The 23,406-nt window shown below is 40.0% G+C and overlaps 1 protein-coding gene across 1 annotated transcript in view; it reads right to left on the reverse strand.

The window, feature by feature from the left end:
- Nucleotides 1–23,406, reverse strand: part of LOC128696851 (allatostatin-A receptor) — a 307,199-nt gene that overhangs the window by 45,010 nt on the left and 238,783 nt on the right. The window contains exon 3 of the mRNA XM_070096192.1: nt 5,724–5,816. The gene's annotated coding sequence lies outside the window, so the exon portion shown is untranslated. The remainder of the gene's footprint in view (nt 1–5,723; nt 5,817–23,406) is intronic.

The raw sequence follows: 23,406 nt of genomic DNA on the forward strand, positions 1-23,406 counted from the left end.
ATAATCTTCACTTGGCTAGTAGAGTAAGTTGCATTATCGTAAGGGTTCTTAAATGGAGATATCGAGGGTTGAAGGTAGACACACTTGTTGGATGGTAACGATATATTGTCAGACTGTGATGATGAGAAATGGAGCCCAGCCTCTGCCTGTCCTTGCCTGTGTCAAAACGCCGACTGAGGCCGAGGTAGAGGTACGAACGTACACATGCGCATCCCGTGACGTCACACAAAGTCACAGGCCTAAAAGGGATCTCCTATCTAAAGCACATGGATGATACTATATGCTATGCTATATAACACAGGGATCAGCAACTATGCTGACAGCATTACTAGCCAAGTATACTTTTTCCTAATGTTGCACGTCCTTGGAGGTGAGAATAAATAACACCAACGATGGTGACAGTGTTCTTAACAGTGATAAACACTAGAGCTGTGTTTACGTGACTTTACTTGACTACATGTTTACATGACTTCCAGGGCTCTGTCTTCAAGACATCCAAGGCTCCGTCTTCAAGACATCCAGGGCTCTGCCTTCAAGACATTTGGGGCTCTGTCAAGGTATCCAGGGCTCCGTCAAGGTATCCAAGGTTCCAGTAATGTATCCAGGGCTCCGTCGGTCAAGCAGCAGGTAAAAAGTCACTTGCAGAGGTGAAGTTAATGATATATCACGACGAAAGATTAACGAGAGCAACATTTTCTTGACTCTTAAGGCAAGCTGAGACTCCTCCAAGATGCTGAGGAAGATGCTGTGGAATGTGCTGGGGAAGATGCTGTGAAATGTGCTGAGCAAGATGCTGTGGAATGTGTTGGGGAAGATGCTGTGAAATGTGCTGGGGAAAATGCTGGAGAAGATGTTGGGGAAGATGCTGGGGAAGATGTTGGGGAGGATGCTGTGAAGGATGCTGTGGAAGATGCTAGGAAAATGCTATGAAAGATGCTGTGGAAGATGCAGCGATGGAAGAGGCTTGGGGAGGGGGGACTACGGTAAGTTACCTGGGCAGGAGAGGGCAGATGTATGGTTAACAACGCAAGTTGCAGAATCTTTATAATTCAATACATTCATGCTAATTATTCCTGACTAAACTTACAGGTCTATCAGCTGTAGGTGCAGTCACCTAGCACTGATAGTGCATATCACTAGCTCACGTGGGTCATTGTAGGACTGCTGCTATAAACCACATAGCATTACCTGATGAATGTCAATATGGGGCGCGTCCCGTCATGTATATATTCTAAAATTACTTCGAAAACCAGTATACATGTAAATAATACCATGGGATGGAGGATGAATACATATATAATATCTCAGTGTGATTTTGTAAATGGTCCAAGACGGACCGGAACGTCGTCAGGTTCTCTCTCACATGTGCGGGTTATTTGTGTATTGTTCCAATAACAGTATTGTTCCTTTTTGTTCTTTGTATAATATCTCTCACCAGTTACATGGACACATACTTCACACAGTTTCCAAGGTCCTAGACTGTCAATGAATGAAATAGTCACCAAACAAATCAGTCACACAGCAGTTCGGTCAACAAGGGACTGATTAACAAACAATGGGAGGAAATGTGTGTGTCAACTGGGTTTTGGCAAAACCTTCCAGATTCTTTTATCCCTCATACCTGAGTCTGTCAACATTCAGCTTCCAAACTGGGCCTATCATGACTCCCTGATTACCTGCGTCGCACTGACCTCATCTCAGGGCAGTGGCTAGAGGCTTTCCAGGTCACGTGTTTACTTTATCTCTGATCCTCCATGACCTGACCCAGCTGATGGATGCAATATGGTGTTTGTCGACTGGTGTGGATCGCATGCTGGGGTCAAAATTAACCTAAGTTGCCGGGAATGCTCTGCATAACCAAGGGCTTCCTATATAGTGTTACAGATGTCAGTAAAGGTCAGTATTAGTTGTATCATGTACTTGTAAAAACAAAATAAAAAGAACTGCTAGGATGGGGCCAGCGTTATTCTATAATTTAAAATAGGGATAAAAATCGTATCCCACATCACAGGAAATTGAATGGGCAGGACCAGGAGGAGTTACCTGGATCAGGGAAGCTGGAAAAGCTACCTGGTAGGAAAAAATAGGGGAGTTGCCTTGGCAGGGGTAGGGGGCGTTTCCTTGGCAGGGGTATAAGGAGGGGGTGACAGTGTGAACCAGGCAGGGAGGGTGACGCCGGCAGGATGAAGTCAATAACCATGTAGTTAAGTCATTAGCTTCAGACTCTGTGTGGACCCGACTGTCCCTACTGGTCTTAGTGTTGGGTCTGGTCATGCTAGACCCGGCTATCTTACTTAGCTAATCCTTTATTATTAACTGGCTAATAAACCCCGGGCAAAAGTCTCGGTCTTTCATAATTATACTTATTTAACTGATTATAGTAACAAAATATAATTATTAACTTAACTAATTTCCTGCTTGTGCAGTTTTGTCAAAACAATGGAAGTTAAATAAGAATGTGTTACCTAAATTGTAATTAGTGTGCTTACTTAACTAACCAGTTAATAATGTGGTTAGTAACTTATCTGCTCGATTGGCTCATTAAGTTTAGAGCCTATCGACTACACGAGGGTCATTAAGGCTGCAAGTTACCTGTGCACCACTAGTCAAGAACTCTTTACTTTCTTAAACTGGATTATATATATATATATATATATATATATATATATATATATATATATATATATATATATATATATATATATATATATATATGTCGTGCCGAATATGTAAAACTGGTCAATTAGCAAGAACTCATTTAAAATTAAATCCTTTTTGAAATTTTCTCTTGTACGTTTAAAGATATATTTTTTTCATTTATGTTAATGTAAAAATTTATAATTTTTCACCAAAAGAATCTTAGAAAACTTACCTAACCTTATTATAACAAGAGCAATTTATTTTAGCCTAACCCAACTAAATATATTTTAAATACGTTTACAATAATTTAGTACTAAACAAACACAATCAAATATATTTTTTTCGTTAGGTTCAGAATGATTTTGACGAAATTATTGCATACACAAATTTTCACTTGTCCTATATGGCAAGATGAACGTTGCTATTTAAGCCAAGAGCGCAAGTTCTGCCTATTCGGCACGACATATATATATATATATATCACAAAATTCTCCACACCTGCTCAGGTGTACATCACATGTGTAGCTTAAGTGTTCTTGTACATTAGTTCTTGAGTAGGCGTTACCAGTACTCCAGGCTAGACCTCCGTGTCGTCACCCACAAGTCGGAGGGTGAGAATGGTTGGTTTAGAAAAAGACTTGCCTAGTATGGGTCAGTAGGCCTTCTGCAGCGTTCCTCCATTCTTATGCTGTATTATGGATGATGTTTCAGTCCTCTGTGGACCATTATCAAGTCACAGTCATGTGTACTGACGATGGTCTAGGACGGAGCGAAATGTCGTCGTAAGGTTTCTCGCGTAGGTGCGAGTTATGGCGAGCTGTTCCACCCACGGAATTGTGACTATTTAATTATGTCTTTGTTTTTTAAATGAGGGCGTCTAACTTAGCTGGGGTAATTAAGCGGATAAACCATACCACGGGCGGGGTTAGAACCCGCGATCAGAGAGTCATAAAACTCCACACCGACGCGTTAGCCACTGGGCCAGTTTTATGACTCTCTGATAGCGGGTTCTAACCCCGCCCGTGGTATGTTTTTTTTTTTTTCAGCGGACACTGAACCATGTGATCAGTGCCAGGAGACACTTGTCCTCTTCCTCGATTCCGGAAACATTCTCATGCATTCTCTCAGCCTCTCTCACCAGTCCACTCTAGAGTTTTGACTCACATTATTAAGGTTCAAGTTCGACTCCATTTTGGTCCCCTCACTGGAATGAAGTTCCCGTCACATGACTTATGAAATCGTAAGCACCTGACTGCACACAAATCACGGAGTGGATTGAGTTCGAGCCCGTGGCAAATAAGCCCTAAAACTCATCTCGCCATGGGGAAGCACTAAATCCGTAAGGGGGCCATCCTGTGCTCCATCAGATCAAATAAGAATTAAAAATAACTGATTTAATTTAGATAAATTTAGATTTAAAAAGGACATAGGCAAGTACCGGTTTCCAAAGAGAGTTGTTGATGCGTGGAACAATATTCCAGGTACGGTAATAGAAGCTAAGACTTTGGGTTTCATCACATCCTCCCCCCCAGTAACCTGACATCATCACTCCTCCCCCAGTAACTGAGTATCATCACCCCTCCCCCAGTAACTGAGTATCATCACCCCTCCCCCAGTAAATAAGTATCATCACCCCTCCCCCAGTAAATAAGTATCATCACCCCTCCCCCAGTAACTGGGTATCAACGCCACCATCTCGCTGGAAGAAGCCTCTTTCCCTCTTTCCAACTACGTAAAGGTATCGTTTAAAAGAAAAAAAACTGCTTTAATCTGGTAGAACCGCTCTCTGGGACGCAGCTCAGGCAAAATTCTAATTATGAGAAGCCGTGATGAGAGGAATTTAATGAATATTGATCAGCGGGCTACCAGTCTGCGGATTATCGCCATAATTCTGCGGTCGATTGCAGATGGAATTTTCAGGAAGATGAAATTTCTCAATTATTGAAATCTTCTGATGCAGCACTTAATGAGAGTGAAGCTTTGGATTGTAGATCCTCGCTTGAGTCACCACTGACACTCTGACACTAAGCAGCACCACTGATACTCTTTCTGAAGCTGTGATGCAGCACTTACACTCTTCCGGAAGCTGTGATGCACCACTGACAGTTCCTGAAGCTATGATGCAATATTGACAGTCTTCCTGAAGCTGTGACGCAGCATTGACAGTTTTTCTAATGTAGAGAACACTTCTCATTGTCTGCCCAGAGAGTGTTTCTACCTCAATTTGTGAATTCGAAAAAATATATTTATTTCCCTATTTTCCTCACGCAGTTTTCCCCCTTTTCTTACATGTGATTTCTTAGTTCATTGTTAATGTCGATTAAATCAACCATCACATGTGCCACTAACAACGCTGCTTCCAGATATTCAGACCTGGTATGAACTGTCAGCACCCGTCTCTGTTATGATTCTTCGAGTTATTTAAGATTAACAACCAGCTGTGCTGGCGGCCACTCCTCCCTCCTACCCCGTGACTTAGCGTGTTTCATAACACAGAACCGAAACGTCTGCCAATAATTATGTCCTAGTGTTTTCCCACGTGTCTTTTTAAACCAATATACCCGTATCGGTTACCAAAGTTTATACCATACTGTTTCATATATTTCTCCTATACGATTTTATTTATGTTGGATATAATACCTACAACTAAGGATCCAGCGACGGTAAAACACCACTTGTCTCACATATGAGGCACGTAGAAATACGTAATCAACTTTGACAATCAAGAGGGAAGATCAGAGTAGCGCATCTCGCATTGTTTGGCAATCAGGTATAAAAACAAACTCTCTTAACACGTAGCAATATTATCTTTTTACAGTTTCACGAAGCTGGAACACAATAAGAAATCCACCGGTTTCCTGATACGTATGTGACAGCCAATTCTCTTCCCTTTTATACAGTTTACTCATCATTACCTTGTGTCCTCAGTGCCTCTCGATCCTTAGCGAGGTATTCAGATATGGAATCATCTATACTCACACTCTCGATTAATTCTTGTGTAGTCTTCTTTGATCGCTGGATCGTCTCTCATCTCTCTTAATTAAGTCTCGAGACATGGACAAAAAAGTGAATTTTCAACTTACTCTGCTGCGAGAAACATCAGCTGTGTTGTCTCATTTCTTTCTTCAGTCTCCAACGCGGGTTCATTACAGCATCAGCTGAAGACTCCATAATTTCTGAAATGAAATAAAAAGACTTGTAATAATAATAATAATAATAATAATAATAATAATAATAATAATAATAATAAATAATAATAATCTCACGAACAATAATAATCTCCCGAATAATAATAATAATAATAGTAATAATAATAATTATATACTCTCTTTATCTTGCTCTTGACGTTGATCCTATTAAGCGATTTTAGAGGAAGTGAAAACAAACACTGACGCTGTATTATTAATTAGACGGAGAAAGTTCTTGCAACTTGACTTCCTCATTTCTCGTGTTAGTTAATAAGACACATATGCAATATTTACGCAAAGAGACATATATGCAACACTTGAGTATCTTTATTTGCAGAAAAATTTCTCCCGTACAGTGGACATCTTCAGTCCAATACGTAGGATAACAGCTCTTAGCCTGTAAATTTCAACGTGTAAAAAAAAAAGGTGATTTTAATATTGTATTAGCTGAAGAAGTTTGTTGTAGAGGCGAAAGGTTTTGACATATAAAGATAGCCAAGTGTTGAACACGTGGCTTCTTACTCTTCCCCATTTCTGTCTTCTCTTCTAGATCCACCATCATCTTCATCTCTAGCATGGAGTTGGGAGCCTCATCGCATACTGCAAACAATATTAAGCAAAGACATACGTTGTAGAAGCAGCTTTCACTGGTACAATGTTTCGTTCATGGCTTAATGAAGCTCTAATGTAGAGGAACGTCATTCCAGTAATAGTTTGTTCTTCAACGTGAGTCTTCTGTTTAGTCATGACGTGTAAACAAATAGAGGGAAAGAACCTAATGATTATGAATAAGGTACCTTGGGAAACACCTGTCTTTATTACCCAGGTACATGAATAAGGTACCGTGAGAAACACTTGTCTTTATTATCCAGGAACCTGGCAGAGATATCATTGAATGTATGTCTCTGTAACTTACTTTTCAAGACGATAGACAGTGGCATTAACCAGCAGAGAAAAACCATCACCCCACAGCGAATAATTGAATTTTTCCCTAATCAAACTGCCGTTGCATTGTGGATTTTTCTCCTGTGTATACAAACTCCGTTTAATTGAGGTCCATTAAATCAAGGATCCCCAAATGGACGATTTACGGCAATTCACTGCAAACAATCCACGATACAAAATATACGGTTCTGCCGACGAGATATTGTCAATTTGAAAGTGATGTTGCTGGCTTCAAAGATCCTCTTAGCACAGCAGTTCCAACAATCTCAGTTATGATATACAGAGTGCAGCTTGATGAAAGCCTCAGTGTGCAAATTGTTCCAGGAAGTCAGTTGAAGACGAGCTTCTTTAAGTCCCCTGAGCGCCGCAAATGAATGCATTCACTGAAGGATCACGCATGAAGAATAAGTCTCAGTACCCTGGCTGAAACAGCTTTCAATTAACTTCAGGTGACGTTTAGTTTTGTCCTTGACTGTCAAGTCGTGATTTTTATTCAGGACAGACCAAATGATAGTCTAAAATTTCCTCTCCTGATTATGGATCAGCTGCGAAAGGATTACACACACATACACACACACACACACACACACACACACACACACACACACACACACACACACACACACGTCTGTTTACAACTTTCTGTAAAACCTCGTCCCAAGGCTTCTCCATTTTTATGCTCTTCAGCAAAAAAAGCAGTGATGAATATCACACGCTTGTCACACACCAGTGTACCAACTGCTAGTTATTTTGCAACTTTTTTTTAACATTTGGCATCATGCAGGAGAGGTAAATGAGCCTCGTTGGTGCTATAATTTTAGAGAAAGTTAGAGAAAGTACAAAGGTTTGCAACAAGGCTAGTCACAGAGCTCAAGGGAATGTCGTACGAGGAAAGGTTAAGGGAAATCGGACTGACGACACTGGAGGACAGAAGGGTCAGGGGAGACATGATAACGACATACAAGATACTGCGGGGAATAGACAAGGTGGACAGAGATAGGATGTTCCAGAGAGGGGACACAGGGACAAGGGGTCACAACTGGAAGCTGAAGACTAAAACGAGTCACAGGGACGTTAGGAAGTATTTCTTCAGTCAGAGTTGTCAGCAAGTGGAATAGCCTAGCAAGTGAAGTAGTGGAGGCAGGAACCATACATAGTTTTAAGAAGAGGTATGACAAAGCTCAGGAAGCAGAGAGAGAGAGGACCCAGTAGCGATCAGTGAAGAGGCGGGGCCAGGAGCTGATTCTCGACCCCTGCAACCACAATTAGGTGAGTACAATTAAGTGAGTACACACACACACACACACACACATATATATATATATATATATATATATATATATATATATATATATATATATATATATATATATATATATATATATATATATATATATGTCGTGCCGAATAGGCAGAACTTGCGATCTTGGCTTAAATAGCAACGCTTATCTTGCCATATAGGACAAGTGAAAATTTGTGTATGCAATAATTTCGCCAAAATCATTCTGAACCTAACGAAAAAAAAATATTTCACTGTGTTTGTTTGGTATTAAATTATTGTAAACAAATCTAAAATATATTTAGTTGGGTTAGGCTAAAATAAATTGTTCTTGTTATAATAAGGTTAGGTAAGTTTTCTAAGTTCCTTTTGGTGCAAAATTATAAATTTTTACATTAACATTAATGAAAAAATATATCTTTAAACGTATAAGAGAAAATTTTAGAGAGGACTTAATTGAGTTCTTGCTAATTGACCAGTTTTACATATTCGGCACGACATTATATATATATATATATATATATATATATATATATATATATATATATATATATATATATATATCTTTCTTTCAACACACCGGCCGTATCCCACCGAGGCAGGGTGGCCCAAAAGGAAAAACGAAAGTTTCTCCTTTTACATTAGTAGTATATACAGGAGAAGGGGTTACTAGCCCCTTGCTCCTGGCATTTTAGTAGCCTTTTACAACACGCATGGCTTACGGAGGAAGAATTCTGTTCCACTTCCCCATGGAGATAAGAGGAAATAAACAAGAGCAAGAACTAGTAAGAAAATAGAAGAAAACCCAGAGGGGTGTGTATGTATATGTTTGTACATGTATATGTAGTGTGACCTAAGTGTAAGTAGAAGTAGCAAGACGTACCTGAAACCTTGCATGTTTATGAGACAGAAAAATGGACACCAGCAATCCTACCATCATGTAAAACAATTACAGGCTTTCGTTTTACACTCACTTGGCGGGACGGTAGTACCTCCCTGGGCGGTTGCTGTCTACCAACCTACTACCTATATATATATATATATATATATATATATATATATATATATATATATATATATATATATATATATATATATATATATGATTTTGTTTTTTTATCACACTGGCCGATTCCCACCAAGGCAGGGTGGCCCGAAAAAGAAAAACTTTCACCATCATTCACTCCATCACTGTCTTGCCAGAAGGGTGCTTTACACTACAGTTTTTAAACTGCAACATTAACACCCCTCCTTCAGAGTGCAGGCACTGTACTTCCCATCTCCAGGACTCAAGTCCGGCCTGCCGGTTTCCCTGAACCCCTTCATAAATGTTACTTTGCTCACACTCCAACAGCACGTCAAGTATTAAAAACCATTCGTCTCCATTCACTCCTATCAAACACGCTCACGCACGCCTGCTGGAAGTCCAAGCCCCATCGCACACAAAAACCTCCTTTACCCCCTCCCTCCAACCTTTCCTAGGCCGACCCCTACCCCGCCTTCCTTCCACTACAGACTGATACACTTTTGAAGTCATTCTGTTTCGCTCCATTCTCTCTACATGTCCGAACCACCTCAACAACCCTTCCTCAGCCCTCTGGACAACAGTTTTGGTAATCCAGCACCTCCTCCTAACTTCCAAACTACGAATTCTCTGCATTATATTCACACCACACATTGCCCTCAGACATGACATCTCCACTGCCTCCAGCCTTCTCCTCGCTGCAACATTCATCACCCATGCTTCACACCCATATAAGAGTGTTGGTAAAACTATACTCTCATACATTCCCCTCTTTGCCTCCAAGGACAAAGTTCTTTGTCTCCACAGACTCCTAAGTGCACCACTCACCCTTTTCCCCTCATCAATTCTATGATTCACCTCATCCTTCACAGACCCATCCGCTGACACGTCCACTCCCAAATATCTGAATACATTCACCTCCTCCATATATATATATATATATATATATATATATATATATATATATATATATATATATATATATGTATATATATGTCGTGCCGAATAGGCAGAACTTGCGATCTTGGCTTAAATAGCAACGCTCATCTTGCCATATAGGACAAGAGAAAATTTGTGTATGCAATAATTTCGCCAAAATCATTCTGAACCTAACGAAAAAAATATATTTCACTGTGTTAGTTTAGTATTAAATTATTGTAAACAAATCTAAAATATATTTAGTTGGGTTAGGCTAAAATAAATTGTTCTTGTTATAATAAGGTTAGGTAAGTTTTCTAAGTTCCTTTTGGTGCAAAATTATAAATTTTTACATTAACATTAATGAAAAAAGTATATCTTTAAGCGTATAAGAGAAAATTTTAGAAATGACTTAATTTTAATTGAGTTCTTGCTAATTGACCAGTTTTACATATTCGGCACGACATATATATATATATATATATATATATATATATATATATATATATATATATATATATATATATATATATATATATATATATATATATATATATGTCTTAATGACAAGAAAGCTTTAGCACAGCTGGATTTACAATGCTTGCATAATCTGTAAATAAAAGGGCTTGATGCGTCTACATTTTATAACTCACAAACCAGTGAATGCTATTACATGTCGACGCGTTTGCAGAGAAAGATACGAGCTGCAAAACGTTTTGTGGTTCCAGCTGAAGCTCGTTCGGCAGTTTCGTCTCTCTCTTCATATATGAAACCAATGGTGCTTGTGTTTGGAATTCCTCGAGGTTACAGTGCTACAGACAACAGGTACATTATTTAATTACCCACTACAACAACCAGTGATCAAACTCCGTCTCGGGAAGACTTCAGTCTTCGGATCTTTCAAGGAGTAGATAATTGAATTGGGCTTTGGCGATCCAATCTTTTAAATTCCAGATACATGTAGTTTATACGGCAGGTTCAAACCCACTTCTCGGACTGGCTGAGCTTCGTGTAGCCAGTCATCAACAACCCAGAGAGGCTACTTTCCTTCAAGGGCACAGCCATGAAATTGGATCTGTCTTACAATTACCAATAATAATAATAATAATAATAATAATAATAATAATAATAAGAAGAAGAAGAAGAAGAAGAAGAAGAAGAAGAAGGACATGGAAGTGATTCTCACTTTCTTTTCTGAGAAACTAAATGTTCAACCCAGCAAAGCAGTGCCGATTCAGAGTAGAAGATACATTCACCATCACTCGCTCCTTAGCTGTCTTTCCAGACGTGGACAGACTCTCACTGCCTTCAAAGTGTCACACTCTACGTCGTCACACCTTCTACCATCTCGCTAATACACAGTGTCACCGTCACGTAAGTGATGTTGTTGCTTAAATAGATACAGTTTTGTATCTACTTGTCTCACATCCAGGCTATCCCGCAGCTTGTTCACACCACTATAACTACCAGCACTACCAGCACCACCACTACCATCACCTCCACTACCACTGTCAGTTCTCCCACTAGTAACACACATCATGATGAAGCTGTAGCAGCCTTTATTGTGGTTAATATATAGTGTGCCCAGTATAAATACTTAGTCCCCGCCGCAGCAGCGAGTTAGTTGACGAGCAACAACGGTCCCAACAACATCTCTCACAATGCTTTTTCAAGTATTCTAAACCAGATACTTTAATATCAAACTTTTTTTTCCACACAGCTTTTTACACAAGCAAAGAACTGCTCATATTTTATACGTTAGATGTTGTCTTACCTCAGCCCAAAATTTAAGGGCTAAGAGTTATCCTACCCCAGTTTACGATCTACAGGCTAACAGGTGTTATCCTGCCTCAGCTTATGATCTACAGGCTAACAGGGGTTATCCTGCCTCAGCTTACGATCTACAGGATAACAGGTGTTATCCTGCCTCAGCTTACAATATACAGGTTAACAGTTGTTATCCTGCCTCAGCTTACAATCTACAGGCTAACAGGTGTTATCTTGCCTCAACTTACAATCTACTGGCTAACAGGTATTATCCTGCCTCAGCTTACGATCTATAGGCTAACAGGTGTTATCCTGCCTCAGCTTACGATATACAAGCTAACAGTTGTTATCCTGCCTCAGCTTACGATATACAGGCTAACAGGTGTTATCCTGCCTCAGCTTACGATATACAGGCTAACAGGTGTTATCCTGCCTCAGCTTATGATATACAGATTAACAGTTATCCTGCCTCAGCTTACTATCTACAGGCTAACAGGTGTTATCCTGTCTCAGCTTATGATCTATAGGCTAACAGGTGTTATCCTGCCTCAGCTTACGATATACAAGCTAACAGTTATCCTGCCTCAGCTTACGATCTACAGGCTAACAGGTGTTATCCTGCCTCAGCTTACGATATACAGGCTAACAGGTGTTATCCTGCCTCAGCTTACGATATACAGGCTAACAGCTGTTATCCTGCCTCAGCTTATTTAAAGCTCCATCCCACCAGGATGGCACCCACAACAGGTTAGGTTAGGTAAGGTTTGTCAGGAAACGGGTCAAATGTTTCCTGACGCGGGTATTAGTCATATGATGACCCGCAGCTGGAACTTTTCGTCATCTGAGCGAGGCCTTCCGCTGGCTTACAGATCCACCACTTGAAAATTATGGTTAGGATTCTACACTCACAGGTATGATGAGTTATGACTTACCCTCTGTCTCCATGTTTCCCCTGAATCTGTATAAAATAATCCCGACTTTATGATTTTTTTTTTCAGTCTTGAATGGACAATAAATCAAGACGAACTTTCGGTCCGATCTGGACTATTGCCAAGTCGGTGCAGTTTATTTCCTTATATCTTAAAATTAAAATGGAAATTTGCTTTTAGTAATAAATACCTAACCTAACAATAAATACATAAAAACATCTGCGGGTCTATTATAATCCATTGGTTTAAAGGAATGACGTGGAATTACATCAGAGATTTCGGCCAGATTAATCATCAAGAGGATTATTTTGTCAAGGAATAGATGTAATTAACACCTGTGTGTGTGATGTATAAGTGTGTTTGTATTGTTTACAATTGTGGTTACATGATTTAATTAGGTGTAGAAGTGTTGGAGGGGTTCAAGACGGCGGAGAGGATGTTTATGAAGGGTTGGGGGTATTAGGAGTTTAATAGAAGTAAATCTTAACAGGGTGTAGGAGACATATGCAACAGTTAGGTATCTTTATTATGAAACGTTTCGCCTACACAGTAGGCCTCTTCAGTCAAGTACAGAAAAGTTGATAGAAGCAGAAGATACTTGAAGATACTTGAGAGGGACCTGACCTTTCAACATCTGAGTTCTTACCTCTCCTAGTGGCCTACGTCTCACCTCTTGGCGCTATAAAAGCTCCATTCTGTCACTTCATCTCCATATTGTTTCATACTATGGAACAATGCTCTTCTCCAGACTGAGGGACTGACCACCTCAAAACTTTAAGGGTGATGGACTGATTACATCGTCTTCAAGTATCTTCTGCTTCTATCAACTTTTCTGTACTCGACTGAAGAGGCCTACTGTGTAGGCGAAACGTTTCATAATAAAGATACCTAACTGTTGCATATGTGTCTTACCTAACAACCTGTCGGTATTTTATACCATTTTAATGTTCAGGGTGTAGGAGAGGTTTGACAGGGGACAGGAGAGGTTTTTAATAGAGCGAAGATGTTTAATAGGAGAGATTGATTAATAGGATGTTTAATAGGATTAACAGATGTTTAATAGGGAAGATTGATTAATAGATGTTCAATAGGAGAGATTGATTAGAGTGTACAGTGGATGTAGAAGAGGCTGAATATGACGTAGAATATAAAGTGTTGGTTAGGTTTAATAGCGATGGAGAAGTTTAATGGGGGCGTATAGGGTTGTGGATGCTTGTTGGAATTCTTGAAAGTTAATAAAAGTATTTGATAAGCGTCCATTCGCTGAAGAGGACACTGCAATGAGGAGCCTCTGGTGATATGCTCTGCAGTTTGCGGTGGACGAGAGTCTCTGCTGATATAATCTGTCATATACATATTCATAAATTCTGCTTGAGTAAGCTCTGAAGGCTTTGTCTCCCTAGTTTGTATTCAGTTTTTTATCCGCTTTCCAAAATTTCGAAAACACTCCATTTGCTGATGATGAATTTAGGGATGGCACGATACCAAAATTTTGACCGATACCAATACCGATACTTTTCCTGTATTTGTTATTTTTAAAATTATAATGACTGTGGTCAATATATATGAGAATGCTTATGGTACAGTGGGTATTAAATAAGACAGGAAGGTTAAATAGTAAGTAATTTATGTAGGATGATGTTATTCCTCATTATTTGGTTTGTGTCAGTTACTGGTTGTCAAAGGCACTTGTCAGTAATGCGTGCGTGTGTGTGTGTGTGTGTGTGTGTGTGTGTGTGTGTGTGTGTGTGTGTGTGTGTGTGTGTGTGTATTCACTTACTTGTGGTTGCAAGGGTCGATTCACAGCTCCTGGTCCCGCCTCTTCACTGGTCGCTATGTCCACTCTCTCCCTACTCGTACCTCTTAAAGGTGTGTGTGTGTGTGTGTGTGTGTGTGTGTGTGTGTGTGTGTGTGTGTGTGTGTGTGTGTGTGTGTGTGTGTGTGTGTGTGTGTGTGTGTGTGTGTATGTGTGCGTGTGTGTGTGTGTGTAAGCTTGATTCTTATGTTATGTTTTGAATTAGTAATATAAATTTACATGCAGGTGCGGCTCAGTAAACAGTAAGATCACAACCAGCCAGCCACACACACACACACACACACACACACACACACACACACACACACACACACACACACACACACACACACACACACACACACACAAACACACACACACACACACACACATACACACACCACGACCAGCTGTGACGACAGGCAGAGTCGTGATAGTTACAATGTCAGTGAATGAAAGAGGGAGAACAGAAAGAGGGAGAAAAGGTGGAAAAGGGAAGGGAAAAGAGGGAGAGAAGGCGATAACGAGGGTTAAAATTAGCGCGAGAGGATTGGATAGAGGATGGAAGGGAGAAAGAGAAATAGAAAATGAAAGACAGGGTTGGAAAGGAGGGATAAAAATGGAAAAAAGGCTGAAAAGAAAGAGGGGAGGAAATAGACTAGGAGAGAGAGAGAAGAAATATGAGCGAATGATTCTTGACATGATGCAGCACATAAAGCTAGCCAGGCAATGTTCAACATGACGTATCTCATACGTCATGTTAACGTAAGTTTATCAGCGGCTGGTGTTCATGTCTTACATCTGTGGAGGTGACTTACCGTCGAGACACTGTGCCAACCCATAAGAACATAAGAACATAAGAATGTAGGAACACTGCAGAAGGCCTACTGGCCCATACGAGGCAGGTCCTTATCAAAACGACATCTACCTAAAGCTACTCAAGAAATAACTCCCGTACTCCTTAACACCAATCAAACCCAGCCCCTCCCAGTCTCTTCTTAAAGCTACCCAAGGTCCTAGCCTCTATCACCCCACTGGGAAGACTGTTCCACGCATCTACAACTCTGTTAGAAAACCAGTACTTACCCATGTCCTTTCTCTGCAACAGTCGAAAGGGTAACGACTGTTTAATACAGTTATTACACAGTCACTGACGACAGGGGTCACAAGAGCTACACACTGTCACTGGGGGGGTTAGATGAGATCTCAGTAAATGCTTCCTTTGAGTCATAGTTGGTGGCCATGGTAGCATTCCAAAGCCTACAGTCTGTGGCATGCTCAGATCTTTACGGTGCCATGGCAGATCATATGTATAAATAGATGGAATATCACAGAATTGATGTATATTATTGTTGTTAACCAATTTTAACTAAATTCAGGTTGTTTAATTTCGCAAATCTATTTATCATTCCAAAAAATAATACGTAGAAAAAATTATTAAAAAAAAGTACTCAACGTGTTTGATTATTTTGGCATAAAAAAATCTGAAAACCATCACATTTGCATAGATATTTATTATATTTAATTTATAAAGATGTACACATCGTAATTTACTTAAAATATACCGACCTGAAATTATGTTAATGTTGGGGTGTAGGGGAGAACCTTGTGGCTTTGTAATTACTGTACAGGGAGCTGAAGGAAATGTGAAGGGAAGGGAGCAGAGGGGAGGATAGGAGAGGGGAAGAGAGGAAAGGGGAAACTAGGAGTGGGGGAGGACAGGGAAAGATAGGGGTGGGAGAGGGAAAGGAAACAGGGCAAGGGAAGAGGAGTGTGTGATGGGAGGAGTGAAGACAAAATGTGGTGCGGAGAAGCACTGAGAAGAAGAGGAGTAGTAGTAGGAGGAATAGATAATATGTAGGGGAAGTAGAGGAGGACGAAGGAAGAAAACGACAGAGGAAATACGGTGTAGAAGGAATAAGAGGAGTGATAACGTTGAAGAGGAGAGAGAAGAGGGATTATACGGAGGGCAGAAGAACACGAGGAAAGGGAATAATTTGGAATGAAAAGAAAGAGGAAGAAGACAGACTACATGACGGAAAAACAGAAAAAGGAAAAGGAATATAATGGAGAAAAGAGGAGGAAGATGAGCCAGTGTAAGCACACTCCTCGCAAAAGAAGAAAAAAACTACACAAAAAGACAAGGGAGAAATAAATCAGGAACTGCTTCAAACGCAAACTAAGGTTTTAATAAGCTCTGGAAGGAAAGGATTTAGGTGAGAGCTTCCTGGCTTAACTAGACTGCCGGAGACCAATGCCATTATAGCCTCGGAAGGGTTCAAAGAAGAAAAATATTAGACAAAAAATTTGCAAAAAAAGTCTCAATCACCAGAAATTTTATAATTTTTGCTCAGAATTATATCTGTCTCTATTTTGGAGGGGGGGGGGGTAAAGGAGGTTTTGTGTGCGAGGGGCTTGGACTTTCAGCAAGCATGCGTGAGCGAGTTAGGAGGGAATGGAGACAAATGGTTTTCAGGACTTGAGGTGCTGTTGGAGTGTGAGCAAGGTAACATTTATGAAAGGATTCAGGGAAACCAGCAGGCCGGACTTGAGTCCTGGAGATGAGAAGTACAGTGCCGGCACTCTGAAGGAGGGGTGTTAATGTTGCAGTTTTATAACTGTAGTGTAAGCGCGCCTCTGGCAAGACAGGGATGGAGTGAATGATGGTGAAAGTTTTCCTTTTTCGGGCCACCCTGCCTTGGTGGGAAACGACCAATGTGTTAATAAAAAAATCTGTATTTGTCTATCTATTCTTGTAAGATTGCGTGGTCCTGTGTGTTAGAGCGTCATACGTTTTCGCTCACCATGAGGCGGGCCAAAGCAGCATGGGCTCCGAGTCCTTGGCTAGTTGCAGTGTTGCTATTGATCAGTACCACTCATTCGTGGTTACGATAATGTAAAATACTGCTCGTTTGGCTAGTACACCAAACTGAGTAGAATGAAATTAGCTCAGAGGCGTCCACACCACTGTATATCCTCGGGCGACGGTAAAACACCTAGCTTTGCTGGGTGTGTCATTCTTGTAGCACTACGTGGTCCTGTGGGTTAGAGCATCGTGTGTTTTCACTCACCATGTGGTGGGCCAAAGCAGCATGGGTTTGAGTCCTTGGCTAGTACAGTGTTATTGATATACATGTATATATATATATATATATATATATATATATATATATATATATATATATATATATATATATATATATATATATATATATATATATATATATATATATATATATAATATTATTTTTTTAAAAGTAACAAAAAATATCTTCGCCTCCGAGAAGACAGGAAAGACAAGAGAGGGTAATAAACAAGAGAGGATAATAAACAAGAGAAGGTAATAAACAAAAGAGGGTAATAAACAAGAGAGGGTAATAAACAAAAGAGAGTAATAAACAAGAGAGGGTAATAAACAGGAAAGAATTATAAACGGAAAGAAAAAGAGGTCAAAGTTCCTGAATAACAGGAAGTGGTTAATGTGGCGACAGAAAGGTAGAGAGTCTGTTGTTAGAGTGCCTCAGAAAGCCTCTCCTACCCTTACTTGACCTCGTGGTAACCAGGAACCAGAGGCTCGACCCCTCCTTGGAAGCTCTCTGGTAAGCGCAATATTTTGTTTTAATTTCCTTTATATTTTTCTCTTTCCTTAGTTTTATATTCTTAAATTTTGCAAAAAAGTGTTATTTTACTTTTTCTTTTCTGTAATGTGTGTATTTTTACTTGTTCTTCCCAAGTAGCTCACTTTTACAAGACGTTTCGGTCCGTCCTGGACAGAAACATCGCCCAAAACGTTCATGACGGAACGAAATGACGTCTGAAAGTTTCGCCTCTAAAGTATAGATTATTTGTGAATTGTTCCATCAACTATATTGTGGCATTTATTCCTCCTTAATAATATGTAAATCTAATTCCATAATTTTTAAGGGGGTGGATCGGTAAGCCAGTGGAAGGTCTCGGTCAGACGACCAAAACCTCCAGCTGCGGGTCATCATGTGACTAAGACCCGCGTTAAATAATACACATCCTCTTTCCTGACAAACTTTACCTAACCCTAACCTCATTCCTTCTTTGTTATTACCATAATTTTGATTATCCTTAAACCATTGTTCTTTCTATTTTCTTTCGCTTTTGATACCATGATTAGCGGCTCTTCCCAGACGCCCTCGTCTTTACCCCTCGCATCTTCTTTTCGCTTTAAAATCCTGGTCATTCTTCTTCGTGCCATTCTCTCTTTGATCCTTCTTCCAGCAACTTTTCTCTGTCTTTCTTTTCTTCGTGAAACACGACTGGTCTGGTTTTCATTCTTTGAATAATCTCAGTCAGCTTTTATATGAGAAGTTTTCCGAAATATACCCCCCCCCTTTTTTTTTTTTGATCTTCCTGCAGTTTTTTTTTGTCAGAAATTTCCCAGAAACGGATTCTCTATCACCCCATTATTTGTTCTTCCGAAACTGGGTTGATCTTCTCTTTCTATGGTCACGTTTCAAAGCATTTGTTTGCCTTCATTTTTGTCAGGTGTTTACCTCAATCGTATCTGGAAATTTATCCTCCGATGATGTGCCTCCGTCTTACCATCTATTTTCCCGTCTTGTTGCCTTGTTCCTACGTCTATACGTTCATCTTCTTGTCTTGCTCCCCAGTCTCTACCTTTATCTTCTTCTCTTGCTCCTCCGTTTATTCATTTTTATTCTTGTCTGGTTCATCAGTCTCTGCTTTTATCTTCTTCTCGTGCTCATCAGTCTATATCTTTATATTCCTCTCTTTTTTCCTCTGTGTGTACCTTTATATTCTTCTCTTGTTCATCCATCTATACCTTTATCTCCACTTATTCCTCCGTCTATATCTTTATCTTCTTCTCTTCTTCCTTCATGGTTTTCTTCTGCACATGCAACTCACATCCGCGGAGGAAATCTCAACAACTTCGCTCGTTAGCCACTATTCTGCAGTCCACTTCTGAAGGTCCTCATTCCATATGCGCTATGGAGGTGTTGCTCTTCTGGCATCCACGCAGCGCTGAATGACCCTCGTCTGCTCACTGATTCTCCTGGATGTTATAATTATCATCTCGCTGCTGGAACAATATCCCACAGGCATTTCCCGATCGTGCCTACAGGATCATCCGTTTAGGATGTTCGCTGATGCCGCATTAAAAATATAAGCAATAGAAATGATTTACATATCTTGCGGTTTCAGTTTCCTAACGGCCACTCTTGCATAAAATTTTCATGTACGTTATTGTTTCCTTGTATATATATCTAGAATTTATTTCCCCTTTGCTCATTCCCATTAAAATTGGGGCTTCTGTGCTAGAAACTCAACTGCTGTGTTTCCGAATATCTGTCGCCCTTGTTTATCTACCAGTATATTGGTACATAGGTATTATCCGTTTGTTGTGGCTCTCACTCGGAGAGGCGGTAGTGTTCTGTAGATAAAGATGGTCTTTTAGGTAAACTGAGTTATAATAATCGTTCTTGAATTGTGAGCTGTTGCAGGATAAGGGTTTTTAAATTAAGAGCTGAAGTAAGCTGACAACTTTTAAGCTTTGAGCTGAGGAAGGGTAACAGCTCTAAACTGTGACTCAGGAAGGATGACAGTTCTTAGCCTGTGAAACGAACTCTGTAAATAAACAGAAAGCCAGGGAGATTGTCAGCTCGTTCCACTTCAGTAAACTTTAACTGAGAACACGACGAGGGGTAATAAAGGACGCATGTCTACAACAGCTGTTAGCAATAGCTGTAGGCAGGAGGTGCTGGCAACAGGTGTTGATTGACAACTCTGTACAAAGGAGGGACGTGACAACTGCAGTAACTACTGACGCTCACTTGGCAAGTTCCGACAATGATCAAGTTCCCACACATCTGTTATAACTTCCCAGACAGCATGTGTCTCACGGAGATCTTGAAGGAAGCATTTACAAATTATCTTGTAGTAATCGTCTTGAATATGTTAACCCTTTACCGGGGGGGGGGGAGAGGAAGTGTGTGTGTGTGCGTGTGTGTGCGTGTGTGTGTGTGTGTGTGTACTCATCAATATGTAGTTGCAAGGGTCGAGTGTGTGTGTGTATGTGTGAATTCCAATCTTCCTCCTGGAAACGAATAAAAACAATGAATCTGTTATTATATCCTGACCAAAACTGCAGCAGCCTAATCGATTTTGAGAGCGATCTGCAGACGTACTGATGCACAAACATTGTGGAAGATTTTCACCCATAACACCAGCAGCTTCAATATTTCGAAAGTTTTTGCCGAACTGGTTCTACTCTGCTAAAAGTGCTATTAGATAAGTCATGGACCCGCACCTCTGCACCAGACCTCACCTTTTAACCACCATGTACATATTTATTCTTGTCTCTGTACTTGATCGAAAAAAAAAAATCGTCTACCCAAACGTTTCCTCCATAAATATCCTCTAATTACACATGTGTTTTATTAATATACGTGTCAATATTTGATGACATCTTTCATCTAAACCACCTGAGACCCGAGGGCCGCATGTGGCCCTTATAGGAAATAGATGCGGTCCTCACATGAAATTATGTAGAAGTTTCCACACTACACACTGTCATCAATTACAAAATATTTAAGGCAATTTTACAACAGAATCTTATCACCACCACAAACAGCCACCTGTCACTTCCGGCCAGTGCCAGGTTATCCTAGTAGCGCCTGTGTACTATCAGTAATTAGTAATTACATATAAAATTATTAATCTTTCCATTATAGACTTTGTATTATTTACTTTAGTCTCCAATGTTTCATAAAAATTAAAATACATTATTTCTCTCCACAGCAGAACTTCAACTATTTACCTGTATATCATTTGACTTTCAGCATAATTATTTACTATAGTACATTGGAACCTCGGTACTCGAACAGCTCCGTACTCGAACAGCCTCCTGGAACGAATTAAGTTCGAGTACCGAGGTACCACTGTATAATGCTGTAAGTTTAATGTTAATATCGATCATTATAAAATACGGTCCTCCTTTAAATTTGGCTTTTCAAATTGACCCTCTCATACTAAAAGTTGAAAACTACTGATCTAGACAGTTACTGGTGTTGAACTGAAACTACAACAGTTAGTAACTAAAAAAAATGCATATACAACACTAGGATGATATAGTTATTTTCCTTTTTCATTTGTGCCTAACTCCTATCACTATTCATGTTCGAAAAACACCAGCTTGTGTAACGAAAACTGAATACAGATTCGGTGACACGAAAATCTCTTTCAATTTGATCACCCACTCCAAACCTTTTTTTTTTTAACATTTGAATATAAGAAAAATGTTTTTGTATCAGAATACTGCAAACGATCACAGAGTGGACAACAAAAGCTGCCGTTCATACACCGTCACGCGCACTGCAATCGTATCTGACTTTATAGTCAGGGGAAAAAAAGCTAAACCCAACGGGGTAATAAAGCGTTAAGTTCTGACAAACGTGGATGCGCACTGGTCTTTAATAACTCAAAAAACTGCCTGGGTGTTTGTCCACTTGGAATAATATACTCGGAATTATTATTATTATTGTTATTATGAAGCATGATCTTGGGAGTATGAAGCAATCAAACCTGACTCACGGAGGGGATACGTAGTTGAAACCGATACAAGGAAAGGACGGGGCTTTGAAAACTGTAGTTACTACAGCACAGCAGCTATGAACAGGCTAACTGCAGTACTCTTCAATGCTTCGTTCACGATCACAGGGATGGTAATCTCGTAGTCAATCTATTACATGATTACAGTGGACTCCCGCTTAACGATCACCTCCAAATGCGACCAATTATATAAGTGTATTTATGTAAGTGCGTTTGTACGTGTATGTTTGGGGGTCTGAAATGGACTAATCTACTTCACAATATTCCTTATGGGAAAAAATTCGGTCAGTACTGGCACCTGAACATACTACTGGAATGAAAAAAGTTCGTTAACCGGGGGTCCACTGTATTTCGCCCACAGTGGAGCCTTATCGCCCACAGGGAGGCTTTATCACTCCTATTTAAGGTTCCACTGTGGGAATTTTCTAAGTTAGGCCAGTGTCTACCTTAAGTGGGGTGTACTGTACAAAATGGATAGTTGTCGACAAGACTGAACATGAACACCACATACTGTATAACAAGCTTTCACTGTGACGACTTTTTTTCCTTCTGTGTAGAGCTTTATCATGAGAAAGCTCTACACAGAGGAAAATATTGTCTCAATAAAAGCTTATTGTGCAACTGTGTGGTTACTCGCCTGGAGCAAAGCAATAAAAATGACACACTCAACAAAAGGGGACCTTTATTTGTACGACGCTACACTTACATGAGATGGAACGTCGTAGTTATAAAAGATCTTTTGTTGTAGTTAAGTTTCTACCACTAGGTTAGGTTTGTCATGTTAGGTTAGGTTAGGTTAGGACAGGTTTGTAGATGAATGGTTCAGAGAACCGACATGTTGATAAATTAGACACATATGCAACTCTTGGGTATCTTTATTGAGGAAACGTTTCGCCACACAGTGGCTTCATCAGTCCATACGTAGGAGAAACTTGAAGAACAGGAGGAGAATGAGGTAATCAGTCCCTCAACCTTGAGTCGATGTGTTCAGTCCATCAATCTTGGATGGACTGAACACATCGACTCAAGGTTGAGGGACTGATTACCTCATTCTCCTCCTGTTCTTCAAGTTTCTCCTACGTATGGACTGATGAAGCCACTGTGTGGCGAAACGTTTCCTCAATAAAGATACCCAAGAGTTGCATATGTGTCTAATTTATAGGACAGGTTTGTTAGGAAACAGGACAAGTGTTTCCTGACGCGGGTCTTAATCTTATGATGACCCCACAGCCGGAGCTTTTGGTCGTCTGACTGACGCCTTCCACTGGCTTACCGGCCCACCTCTTTAGAAATTATTGTTATAATTATAGCCATTAATAATT

The sequence above is a fragment of the Cherax quadricarinatus genome, chromosome 52 (assembly GCF_038502225.1).
Source record: "Cherax quadricarinatus isolate ZL_2023a chromosome 52, ASM3850222v1, whole genome shotgun sequence".
NCBI classification, from domain to species: Eukaryota; Metazoa; Arthropoda; class Malacostraca; order Decapoda; family Parastacidae; genus Cherax; species Cherax quadricarinatus.